Source organism: Callithrix jacchus, chromosome X (genome assembly GCF_049354715.1).
Source record: "Callithrix jacchus isolate 240 chromosome X, calJac240_pri, whole genome shotgun sequence".
NCBI classification, from domain to species: Eukaryota; Metazoa; Chordata; class Mammalia; order Primates; family Cebidae; genus Callithrix; species Callithrix jacchus.
Genome location: NC_133524.1, coordinates 22319383 through 22331923, shown reverse-complemented (window position 1 = coordinate 22331923; position 12541 = coordinate 22319383). Strand labels below are relative to the sequence as shown.

The 12541-nt window shown below is 38.7% G+C and overlaps 1 non-coding gene across 1 annotated transcript; it reads right to left on the bottom strand.

Moving 5' to 3' along the window:
* Positions 1-11524: 11524 nt before the first annotated feature.
* On the bottom strand, positions 11525-11683 carry LOC118150863 (U1 spliceosomal RNA). Its single transcript, XR_004738988.1, has one exon. It is a non-coding gene; the product is annotated as a U1 spliceosomal RNA (small nuclear RNA).
* Between the last annotated feature and the right edge of the window lie 858 nt (positions 11684-12541).

Sequence of the window (12541 nt, the reverse complement as noted above, 5' to 3'; positions counted from 1 at the left end):
TGTTTCACATGTTTGGGGATTTTTTGGTTAGCTTTCTGTTATTGATTTCTAATTTGATTCCATGGTGGAAAGAGAATACATTCTGTGAGATTTCACTTCTGTTGAATATGTTGAGGTTTGTTTTGTGGCCCAGAATATCTCTATCTTGGTATATTTTCTGTGGGCACTTGAAAGTAATGTGTATTCCACTGTTGGTGGCAGTGTAAATTAGTTCAACCATTGTGGAAGACAGTGTGGCAATTCCTCAAAGACCTAAAGACAAAAATACTATTCAATCCAGTAATCCCATTACTGAATATAAACCCAAAGGAATATACATCATTCTATTTTAAAGACACATGCTTGCATATGTTCATTGCAGCACTATTCACAATAGCAAAGACATGGAATCCACCTAAATGCCCATCAATGATAGACTAGATAAAGAAAATGTGGGGCTGGGTGTGGTGGTTCACGCCTGTAATCCCAGCACTGTGGGAGGTGGAGGTGGGTGGATTGTTTGAGGTCAAGAGTTTGAGACCAGCCTGACCAACATGGTGAAACCTTGTCTCTACTAAAAATGCAAAAATTAGCCAGGCGTGGTGGCACATGCCTGTAATCCCAGCTACTTGGGTGGCTGAGGCATAAGGGCTGCTTGAACCCAGGACGTGGGGGTTGCCGTGAGTGAAGATCGTGCCACTGCCCTCCAGCCTGGGAGACAGAGCAAGACTCCATCTCAAAAAAAAAAAAAAAAGAAAAAAAGAAAAAGAAAAGGTGGTACATATACACCATGAGATACTATGCAGCCATAAAAAAAGAACAAGATTATGTCCTTTGCAGGGACATGGATGGAGCTGGAGGCTGTTATTCTTAGCAAACTAATGGAGGAAGAGAAAACCAAATACCACATGTTCTCACCTATAAGTGGGAGCTAAAGGATGAGAACACATGGATACATAGATGGGAACAACACACACTGGGGCATATCAGAAGGTGGAGGGTGGGATAAGGGAGAAGATTAGGAAAAACAAATAATGGGTACTAGGCTTAACATGTGGGTGACAAAATAATCCGTAAAACAAACCTGCATGGCACAAGTTTATCAATGTAACAAACCTGTACATGTACCTGGAACTTAAAAGTAAAAAAACAATGGAGACTCCTCCCCAAAACAACAAGACAAAAACAAAGAAGAAAATAATGTATATTCTACTGTTCTTTGGTGGAGTGGTCTATCAATGGCGATTAGATTGTGTTGGCCAATGGGGTTGTTCTTTTCTATATGCTTGCAGGTTTTTTTCTAGTTGTTGTTCTATCCATTGTTGAGGATTTTTCGATTTCTCATTTTAATTCTGTCAGTTTTTGTTTCACATATTTTGGAGCTCTGTTGTTTTATGCAATAGGATTACTTTGTCTTCTTGGCTAATTAGCTCTTTTGTTATCTAATGTCCCTCTCTGTCCCTGGTCATTTTCTTTGCTCTGAACTTCACTATCTTAAATTAACATAACAAATCTTACTTTCTTTTGATTAATGTTTGCATGGTATATCTTTTTCATCCTTTTACTTTTAGCTTACCTGTATGATTAGATTTGAAGTGAGTTTTCTTGTAGACAGTGGATAGTTAGGTTACTTTTTAAAAATTCATTTTGCCAACTTCTTACTTGGTGTATTTAGACTTTTTACATTTAATGTAATTATTGGTATGCTATTGCTTGAGTCTGCCAGTTTATTTTTTATTTTCTGTTTGTTCTTTCTGTTTTTCATTTCTCTGCTTTTTCTCCTGTTTTTTTCCTCCTGTAGGTTACTTGAATATTCTTTAAAATTTCATTTTTTTTGTAATTTATTTGTGTTTATTTGATTTATTACATCATGGAGTGTACCTCTTTGAATAACTTTACTATATTGTGTATATATAACTTACTATGTCTACTAGTGTCAACATTTTATCAGTCCAAGTGAAATGTGAAAACCTTACTTACTTACTTTGTGTCTCATTGCCCTCCCCCATTTGTAATTGTCTTAAATATTTCCTCTACATACATTGAGAACTACACCAGTGGATTTGTCTGCTCTCATGCTGCTGATAAAGACATACCCAAGACTGGGTAATTAAAGGAAAGAGGTTTAATTGATTCACAGTTCCACGTGGCTGGGGAGGCCTCACAATCAGGCAGAGGGTGAGTGAGGAGCAAAGTCACGTCTTACATGGTAGCAGGCAAGACAGGGCTTGTGCAGGAGAGCTCCCCTTTATAAAATAATCAGATCAGCCGGGCATGGTGGCTCACGCCTGTAGTCCCAGCACTTTACGAGGCTGAGATGGGCGAATCATGAGGTCAGGAGTTCAAGACCAGCCTGGCTAACATGGTGAAACTCCATCTCTCCTAAAAATACAAAAATTAGCTGAGTGTAGTGGCAGGTGCCTGTAATCCCAGCTACTTGGGAGGCTGAGGCAGGAGAATCACTTGAACCCAGGAGGCAGAGGTTGCAGTCAGCTGAGATCACGCCACTGCACTCCAGCTTGGATGACAGAGTGAGACTGTCTCAAATAAAACAAACAAACAAGCAGACAAACACACCCATCAGATCTCATGAGACTTATTGACTATCATGAGAACAGCATGAGAATGACCTGTTCCCATGATTCAATTACCTCCCACTGGGTCCCTCCCATGACACATGGGAATTGTGGGAGCTATAATTCAAGATGAGATTTAGGTGAGGTTTATAATATCAACCAGTCAGTGTTATAATTTTTGCTTCAACTGTCAAACATTATTTAGAAAACTCAAGAAGAGAAGGAAGGTCTACTGTATTTACCCATGTTTTTATTCTATTATTCTTTCTTCCTCTCTAATGCTCCAAGATTTCCTTTTTTTAATCATTTTTTTTCTGTCTAGAGAATTTCCAGTAGCCATTATTTCAGCACAGGTCTGCTGGTGACAGATTTCTTATTCTTCCTTTATCTGGGAATGTCTTTGCTTCTCCCTTTATTCTCAAAGGATATCTTCACTTGATAAAAAATTCTGGATTGGCAGTTATCTTTTCTTTCTTCAGGAATTGAGAAATCTTGTGACATGTCTTTCTGGACTCTTCTGGTTTCTTGTGAGAAGTCTGCTATTTGAATTGTTTTTACCCTATGTGTTAGGTGTCATTTCTCTCTCACTGCTTTCAAGATTTTTACTTTGTCTTTAATTTTCAGAAGTTTGACTCTAATGTATCTTTCTGTGAAATTCCTTGGGTTTATCCTGTTTGGGGTTAGCTTAGTTTCTTGGATATGTTTATGTCTTTTTCCAAATTTGGAAGATTTTTAGCCATTATTTCTTGAAACACTTTTTTAGCCTGACCCTCTTTCTCCTTTCATCTTGAGACTCTGATGATACAGATGTTAGATCATTTGTTATAGTTCCAGAGGTCTCTGAGGTTCTATTCATTTTTCTTCCAGCTGATCTTTTCTCTCTTGTTCAGATTGGGTAATTTCTATTGTTCTGTCTTCAAATTCACTGATTATCTCTCATGTGACCTCTATATTTTGCTGTCAAGCTCATCTATGGAGTTTTTAAAAAATTTTGATTATTGTATTTTTCAGTTCTAAAATTTATACTTGGTTTTTCTTTGTATTTTCTTATTCTCTGCTGAGACTTCCTGATTTTTATTCATTTAAAGCATGTTCATAAATGCTTCATGAAGCATTTTTATGATGGTTTCTTTAAAATGCTTGTCAGATAATTGTAACATCTGTGTCATCTCAGTGACCATATCTATTAATTGTCTTTTCTTGTTCAAGTTGAGACCTTCCTGGCTCTTGGCATGAAGGATAATTTTTGGTTGAAAGATGAACATCTTTGTTATTATGTTATGAGATGCTGGGGTTTACTTGAATGTTCTGTTTTAGATAGCATCTCTTGACATCACTCTGGCAGAGAGAATGAGAGGTGCTGCCTTGTTACTTCCAGGTGGCACTACAAATTCAGGCTCTCTATTGGCTTCCATTGATACCTGGGGTGGAGGAGGGGCTTCCGATGACTGCTAGGTTGACGTGGGAATTCAGGCTCCTTCCTTGTTAGGCTTCTGCCCATACAGCTGTGGTTGGAAGAAACAGGAATACTTTACTGCTCCCCACGTAGCCTCCATTGACACCATGGGTGGCAGGCCTCATCACCACTGGGTGATGGTGAAAGTCTTGACTCTTCATCAGGCCTCCTCTGACACCACTCCAGCTGCACGAGTGGTGCCTTGTTACTGCCAAATGGGAATGAAAGTCCAGGTTCCCCACATAGTCTCCACCGACACCAGGAGATGGGTGAGAAATGAAAGTCCTGGCTCCTTATGTAACCTTCTCTGATAACATCCTGGTGGGTGAGGGAGCTTTTGTGTTGCCTTGTTACAGGCTGGCAAGTGTGGAAGTACAGGCTTCCCATTCAGCCTTTGCTGATGAAGATGGGGATGGGGGCTGTACTATTCTCTATTGTGTTTAGCTGGAGTAGAGCAGTTATTGTATAAAAGTTTTCTGTCTTTCTAGGTTGTCCCTTTCCTGGTTCTCTGGCTAAAGAGGGTAGGCTTTTCTTGTGTGCACCCAATGGACTTTCCAGTTTGCTGATTTCTCCAGCATCCAGGCTGGGATGTTTGCGGCCAAGACAAAAATCAAACAAAAAAAGAAGGAATTTACCACTGTGTTGTTCTTTGGGCCCCAAGGCCCTTGGTTCATCTACCTTCTCCTTTCTCCCTTTCTGGGTCTTCTATATTTGTTTTATATATAATATCCAGGGGGTTTTAGCTGTACTTAGTTGTTGAAATAGGGAAAAATACATCTATTTTATCTTTCTGAAAGCAGAGGTCCTTTCTGAAGGGTGGTTTTAAAATGCTGTTAGTTAGAATGGCGATCATTAAAAAATCTGGAGACAACAGATGCTGGAGAGGATGTGGAGAAAAAGGAACACTTTTACACTGTTGGTGGGAGTGTAGATTAGTTCAACCATTGTGGAAGACAGTGTGGCGATACCTCAAGGCCTTAGAAATAGAAATTCCATTTGACCCAGCAATCCCATTACTGGGTATATATCCAAAACACTATAAATCGTTCTACTATAAGGACACATGTACACGAATGTTCATTGCAGCACTGTTTACAATAGCAAAGACCTGGAATCAACCAAAATGCCCATTGATAATAGACTGGATTGGAAAAATGTGGCACATATACACCATGGAATTTTATGCAGCAATCAGAAATGATGAGTTTGTGTCGTTTGTAGGGACATGGATGAATCTGGAGAACGTCATCCTCAGCAAACTGACACAAGAACAGAAAATGAAACACCGCATATTCTCACTCATAGGTGGGTGATGAAAAATGAGAACACATGGACACAGAAAGGGGAGTACTAAACACTGGGGTATATTGGGGGGAAAAGGGGAGGGCCAGTGGGATGGGGAGGTGGGGAGGGATAGCCTGGGGAGAAATGCCAAATGTGGGTGAAGGGGAGAAGAAAAGCAAAGCACACTGCCATGTGTGTACCTACGCAACTGTCTTGCATGCTCTGCTCATGTACCCCAAAACCTATAATCCAATAAAAAATTTAAAAAAATGCTGTTTAATGGCACTTTGGGGTTCTGGTGTCTTACCTCAGGGGCTGCCATGGTGAGGAGAGGATTTTGCAGATGAGGATGTCAACTGGCAATACTCTGGGAGCCCCTGTGATTTCATAGAGCAGCTTTGTTGATTTTATATACTGGGGTTCTGTCTAAGATCTCATTGACAAACAGGTTCTGCTGCTTAAAAGAAGTTGGAAACCACTGCCATAAACTATCGAAATGTCCTCAAATTCTAGCATTTTAGTTTCCAAACTCTTTCTCTCTCACTGTCTTTTACACCTGAAAGAAGTGCAAAAATCTTTTGTCAAAACCATGTGTCTATGTTTTCAATTTGGGCAACATGGTAGCCATAACCATATGCCATGAAAGCAAAGTATCTAGGAAACTTTCAGATATTTGCATACCTAACACAGATGTTTCATTTTGCTGTTCTTTCAGCTAATGGGACAAAGGAAAGGATTCAGTATCTGGAGGCCACATGCCTAGATGTGAGTCTTAACTAATCTCTAGCTGTATGGTCTTACACGTATGACAATTTCTCAAAGCTTCTATGTCCTCATCTGAAAACAGGTATGACAAACTAATCTGTGTGATAACTCATTAAATGCTAATGGACTACACAAAAGACATCTAGTTAAAGGGTTGGCCTCTGCAACACTGTTCAATAGACTAGTCATTAGCTATGTGTAGCTATTGAGCATTTGAAATATGATGAGTGTGACTGAGGAATTTAATTTTATTTGAATTAAAACTTAAAAAGTGAATATTGATTCAGTTATTGAAAAACTGAGGTATATTTGGAACAATTTAAGTATGAATATTTGGAACGCCTTCAGTATGGAACAACTATAGATGTCATGAAATCTAAATACAGGTCAAGTATTTCTGATGGAAATTTTGTGTCTGAGTTGTGTTGTGCTGTAAGTGTAAAACACACTGGATTTTGAAGACTTAGTATGAGAAGAAGAATATGAACTATTGATAATTTTTATTATCAATATTTAGTCCATGTTGGAATTATATTTTAGAAATATTGGATTAAATAACATATATTTAAAAATTATTTCATTCGGTCATTATTATTTTTTAAAATGTGGCTACTAGAAAGTTTAAAATTACATGTGTGGCTTATATCATATTTCTATTAGACACTATTCCTCTAGAGTGATCATCATATTACATATAATTTGGGTAAATAAATATATGCTTTTAAATTTGGTGTGACTGAGTGACTCCTTTAAATAGTTTTATTTGCTTAAGCTATTAAAATATATTTTCTTAAACAATTGAGCACTTGTGGGATATGTAGAATTTTTGCCTAAATGTTAGCTGACTGAGGCTATGAGAGAGAGACTCCTCTCATTGGTGGGAATGTAAATTGATATATTCCTTACAAGGTGACCATTCATTCGTTTATTCATTCAGGAAATGGTTTTTGAGCTTCTATTGTATACCAGCTGCTACACCATATCTGCAGACACAGAGGTAAACAGATATGAGATGCCTGCCCTTCTAGAAGTTACTGGATATAAGGAACAAGTCAGCGTTAGGTGTGCAAATGTCTGAAACTTTACTGAATATTTTGCCTTCATGGCATATGGTTATGGCTACCATGTTTCCCAAGCTAAAAACATAGACACATGTTCTTGACAAATGATTTTTATCCTTTTTTTCAGGCATGAAAGACAGTGAGGAAGATATAGATTGGGAGCCAAACTGTTGGAATTTATTAATGACTTGGAAAGTCAGTCACTAGAAAAATAATTACAGGAATAGTCATTTAGTTGAAATTGTAGTCGGTTCTCCAAAGTAAAACAATCCTTAAAACACTCTTAAAACGAGCATGCCATTTGTACAAAAACTTCCCTCTTAGGAATTTATCTTAGAGAAATATTCATGGATGTGCCCAAAGACATATGTACAAGAATGTTCCCTGAAGTGTCAAAATAGCAAAAATACCTAGAAACCACCAAATATTCAACAATTTGGGATTGGCTATCTAAATTGTCTATCTGATGGAATACTACGCAGCCATTTAAAATCATCTTAAGAGAGATATTGAATGACTTTATGATCACAAAAGCAATATGTGTACTATGATTCTGATGGAATAAACATATAAATGCATGGAAAAGTATAAGCGCAATCTTCACCAACATGTTAAAAGTGTTTATTTTTCTGGTGGTGTAATTTTTTTCTCTCCTTTGGCCTTTGTGAAATTTCTACATATCTTTTACAATGAACATCTATTAATTTACTAGTTAAAAATTAATATTTTTTTGAAAAAAATAAACAGAATCGGCCGGACGCGGTGGCTCAAGCCTGTAATCCCAGTACTTTGGGAGGCCAAGGTGGGTGGATCACGAGGTCAAGAGATCCAGACCATCCTGGTCAACATGGTGAAACCCCATCTCTACTCAAAATACAAAAAATTAGCTGGGCATGGTGGTGCACACCTGTAATTCCAGCTACTCACGAGGCTGAGACAGGAGAATTTCCTGATCCCAGGAGGCGGAGGTTGCGGTGAGCTGAGATCGCGCCATTGCACTCCAGCCTGGGTAACAAGAGCGAAATTCCGTCTCAGAAAAACAAAATAAATAAATAAACAATCAGTCTATATTTCATTTCATAATTTCATTGAATTGGGACAGAGGAGTGGAAATGGAAAACAGGAATGCCAGTCCTATAGGATTTAGTAGTTAATAAAAATTTAAACCATGTTTACTCTATAGTCATTGCTTGTTTGAAACAATTAACAATAAATCAAAAGGAAAATTTTTTAAAATGAAAAGGATAGCAACCTCAGCAACGTGAGTGGAACAGGAGAAAATCGTTTCTTCTGTGCTGGGTTTGTCATCATGAGCCAGATTTCCCTGCACAGTTCACTTTCTCAGGAGCCACATTTTGTAAATTCAGATGCTTCAGAAATTCACAATAAAGGTGTTTAATCAAAGCTTGGATTTCACCTATTTCAAAGACTAAAGGTCCCTTTCAACAAAATGGAGATTACTTGAGGCTTATAAATAAGTTACAAAAAAGAAGCAGCCTTCATTTTTCATCATCCACTTGATACCATTTGACTCATTCTGTGTTTCATATGAGTAGGATTTTGGTTCTCTCCCATTTTACCTGTTCTTTGGGCTGCTCCTTCCATTGTCCAAGCGAAAAATTGCACAGGGTTGTTTAGAACGGAAATTTCACTGTATCACAAACTGTCTGGAGTAGAGGTCTTCAAATGTGACTGCCCTGAGGACTATCTTAAGCAATAATTCAGCTTCCTTCCCTCAGATAAAAAATACTTGCATTTAAACAGTGACTAAAAGGAGGTTGGTAGCAGTTGAAGAGTGCCAGTGCAGGAAAGAATGCCAAAGGAATCAGGGAAGAACTTAGAATAACAACCAAACCCAAACCAGCTTTTCTTTCCTAGCTATTGTTTTAATGAAGATAACAGACATTTGTACTTGCATGTTGTGTGCACCATGGTGGACAGATAATTATGGATCCCTGCCACATAAATGACCTCCAGGGGTTTTGAAGAAATGTCCAGTGAATGGGGACAAGGTCTAGTGAGGAAAGGTCATGAGGTCCTAGACAAACAAAAACAAGCCAATAACAATAGCTGCTGCACTAATTGAATGCCTACTTTGAATCAGACACTGCTCTAGGCATTTTAAATAAGTTACTTCATTTGCAAATTTATTCTCAGAACTTTTACAAAGTAGGTCTTATTTGTTTCACTTTATAGGTGAAGAAAATGAAGTTTAGAAAAGTTATTACATAATATTAACACTATTACTACTAATGCTACTCTTGTGACTACTGGTCAATTTTATTGAGCAATTGCTATGCACTAAGCACATGCTCTGTATTTCTTTCTCATTTAATCCTGGCAACAACACAATGAAGTATTCACCAGAACATATACCTAGTGATCAAAGATTCATATCCAATTGTGTTTATGTTTACTTCAAAGTTCAACTCTTTCTATTGCACACCTACAATGTCATCTGCCACCAATCATCTTTAACATGGTAGTATACTGATACCAATGAAGAGTAACTGAAGAATGAAAGTTAAGTTGATTTTTCTTCCAGTTCTAAATTTGCTATAGATGTTTTTGTGGGGGGTGTTGCTAATATATGTGTCACTAATTTTCTTTCTTTTTCTTCATAATTATTTTTTATTTTTTTATTTTTTAGGAAGGGAGGAAGGGAGGAAGGCAGGAAGGGCGGAAAGGAGGAAGGGAGGGAGGAAGGAAGGGAGGGAGGGAGAGAAGGGAAGGAAGGAAATCAAGCAATGATAGAGACATTGCCGACCTGGATCTAGAGGTCTACAAGTTGATTTCTTTTTTTTCTTTTTTTGAGAGAAGGAAAGAAAAGAAAAGGAGTGAAGGAGAGGAAGAAAGAGGAAGAAAAAGAGGGAGAGAGAAGGGAAATGTTGCTTTATTCTAAAAAAAAATGGGTATTAATAATGGCCAATTAATGTTTCATTTAAACCTATGAGTAGGTGTGATGTGGTATTGACAAGAATGTATATTTTGTGTATTTAAAGTGGAGAGCTCTATAAATATTTATTAAGTTTACTTGTTCCAGATCTGAGTTTGAGTCCTTGATATCCTTATTAATTTTCTGTCTCATTGAGTCTAAGTCTCTATGTATCTGGGTGTTAGGATTGTTAGCTCTTGTTGTTACATTGATCCTTTTACCACTGTATCTTTGTTGCTTTAAAATCTATTTTATCAGATACGAGAATTGCAACTCCTGCTTTTTATTTATTTATTTTTGCTCTCCATTTGGTTGGTAAATCTTTCTCTGTCCCTTTGTTTTGAGTCTTTTTGTATCCTTGCATGTGAAATGGGTCTGGATGTAACATGCCGTTGGGTTTTGGCTGTATCTTTTGATTGGGGGATTTAGTCTGTTTAAATTTAGGATTACTGCCATTTGATGTTAACTGGCTGTTTTATCCATTCACTGATGTAAATTCTTCTTTATGTTGATGCTCTTTACTTTTTGGTATATTTTTAGAAAGGCTAATACTGGTTGTTTCTTTCTATGTGTAATGCTTCTTTCAGAAGCTCTTGTAAAGCAGGCCTGGTGGTAAGAAAATCTCTGAGTACTTGCTTGTTCATAAAAGATTTTATTTTTCCTTCAGTTGTGAAGCTTAGTTTGGCTGGATATGAAATTCTGGGCTGAAAGTTCTGTTCTTTAAGGATGTTGAATATTGGCCCCCACTCTCTTCTGGCTTGTAGAGTTTCTGCTGAGAGATCTGCTGTAAGTCTGATAGGCTTGCCTTTGTAATTAACCTGACCTTTCTCTCTGGCTGCCCTTAGTATTTTCTCCTTTGTTTCAACCCTGGTGAATCTAATGATTATGTGCCTTGGGGTTGCTCTTCTTGAGGAATATCTTTGTGGTGTTCTCTGTATTACCTGGGGCTGAATATTGTCCTGCTTTGCTAGTTTAGGAATATTTTCCAGCTTGGATTCATTCTGTCTGTCGCATTCAGGTACACCTATCAAACGTAAATTTGGTCTTTTCACATAGTCCCACATTTCTTGGAGACTTTGTTCATTCCGTTTTATCCTTTTTTCTCTAATCTTGTCTTCTCGTTTTATTTCATTAAGTTGGACTTCGACCTCTGATATCCTTTCTTCTGCTTGAACAATTCGAGTGTTTAAACCTGTGCATACTTCTCGGAGTTCCTGCATTGTATTCTTCAGTTCCATTAATTCACTTATGTTCCTCTAAGTTGTCTATTCTCATTAGGATTTCATCAAACCTTTTTTCAAAGTTCTTAGTTTCTTTACATTGGGCTACAACATGTTATTTTAACTCACAGAAGTTTCTTATTATCCATCTTCTGAAGCCTGATTCTGTTAATGGGATGTGCTCCTTCTCCATCAAGTCTTGTTCCCTTGTTGATGAGGAACTGTGATCCTCTTTTTTTTTTTTTTTTTTAAGCGCGAACGCAGTCCCCCACTACCACAAATTATGCAGTCGAGTTTCCCACATTTGGGGAAATCTCAGGGGTCAGCACATCCGGAGTGCAATGGATAAGCCTCGCCCTGGGAAAACCACCTTCGTGATCATGGTATCTCCCCTGCCAGGTAAGTATGTGATCCTCTTTAGAGGGAGAGGTGTTCTGATTTTGAGTACTGTCAGCGTTTTTACACTGGTTTCTTCCCATCATTGTAAATTTATCCACCTGTCGTCTTTGTAATTACCAACTTTCAAATTAGGTCTCTGAGTGGACGTCCAAGTTGTTAATTCCCAGGGCCGAAATATGAGCAACCCACTGCGCCAGCCAAAACAGCGGCGTTAAGACTGATGGTGCTTTTCTGCCCAGGAATCTCCAGTCTGGCTTCCTTCTTGAGTCTGTAATAGGCAACTCTGCCTTCCCGGAGCTCCAAACCTCGGTCAGAAGGGGAACCAGTCCAGTATACTCTGCACCAAAAGCTGCCGCGCCAAGGTGCCGGCACAACCGCTGCGCCGGCCACAGGAGTTGCGCTGGCGACCCATGCGACTCCTCCAAACCTTGGTCAGAAGGGGAACCAGTCCTGTTTACTCTGCACCGAGAGCTGCCGTGCCGAGGTGCCGGTGAAACCGCTGTGCCAGCCACAAGAGTCACGCTGGCGACCCATGCAGCTCCTCCGAACCTCGGTCAGAAGGGGAACCAGTGTCATTTACTCTGCACCGAGAGCTGCTGTGCCGAGGTGCCGGCAGAACCACTGTGCCGGCCACAAGAGTCATGCTGGCGACCCGTGGGGCTCCTCCACTGGGAATCTTCTGCTCTGTGAGCGACCAAAATTTGTCTGAAACTGTGGCGTCCTCTTGTTCTCTGAGCTTTCACTGGGAGCTGCAATCCTGAGATGTTAGTGTTTAGTCATCTTGGATCATTCCCCCGTGTCACTAATTTTCATCCTCCTTTTTTTGTTTTTTGTTTTTTTTTTTTTTTTTTTTTTTGCAATGGAGT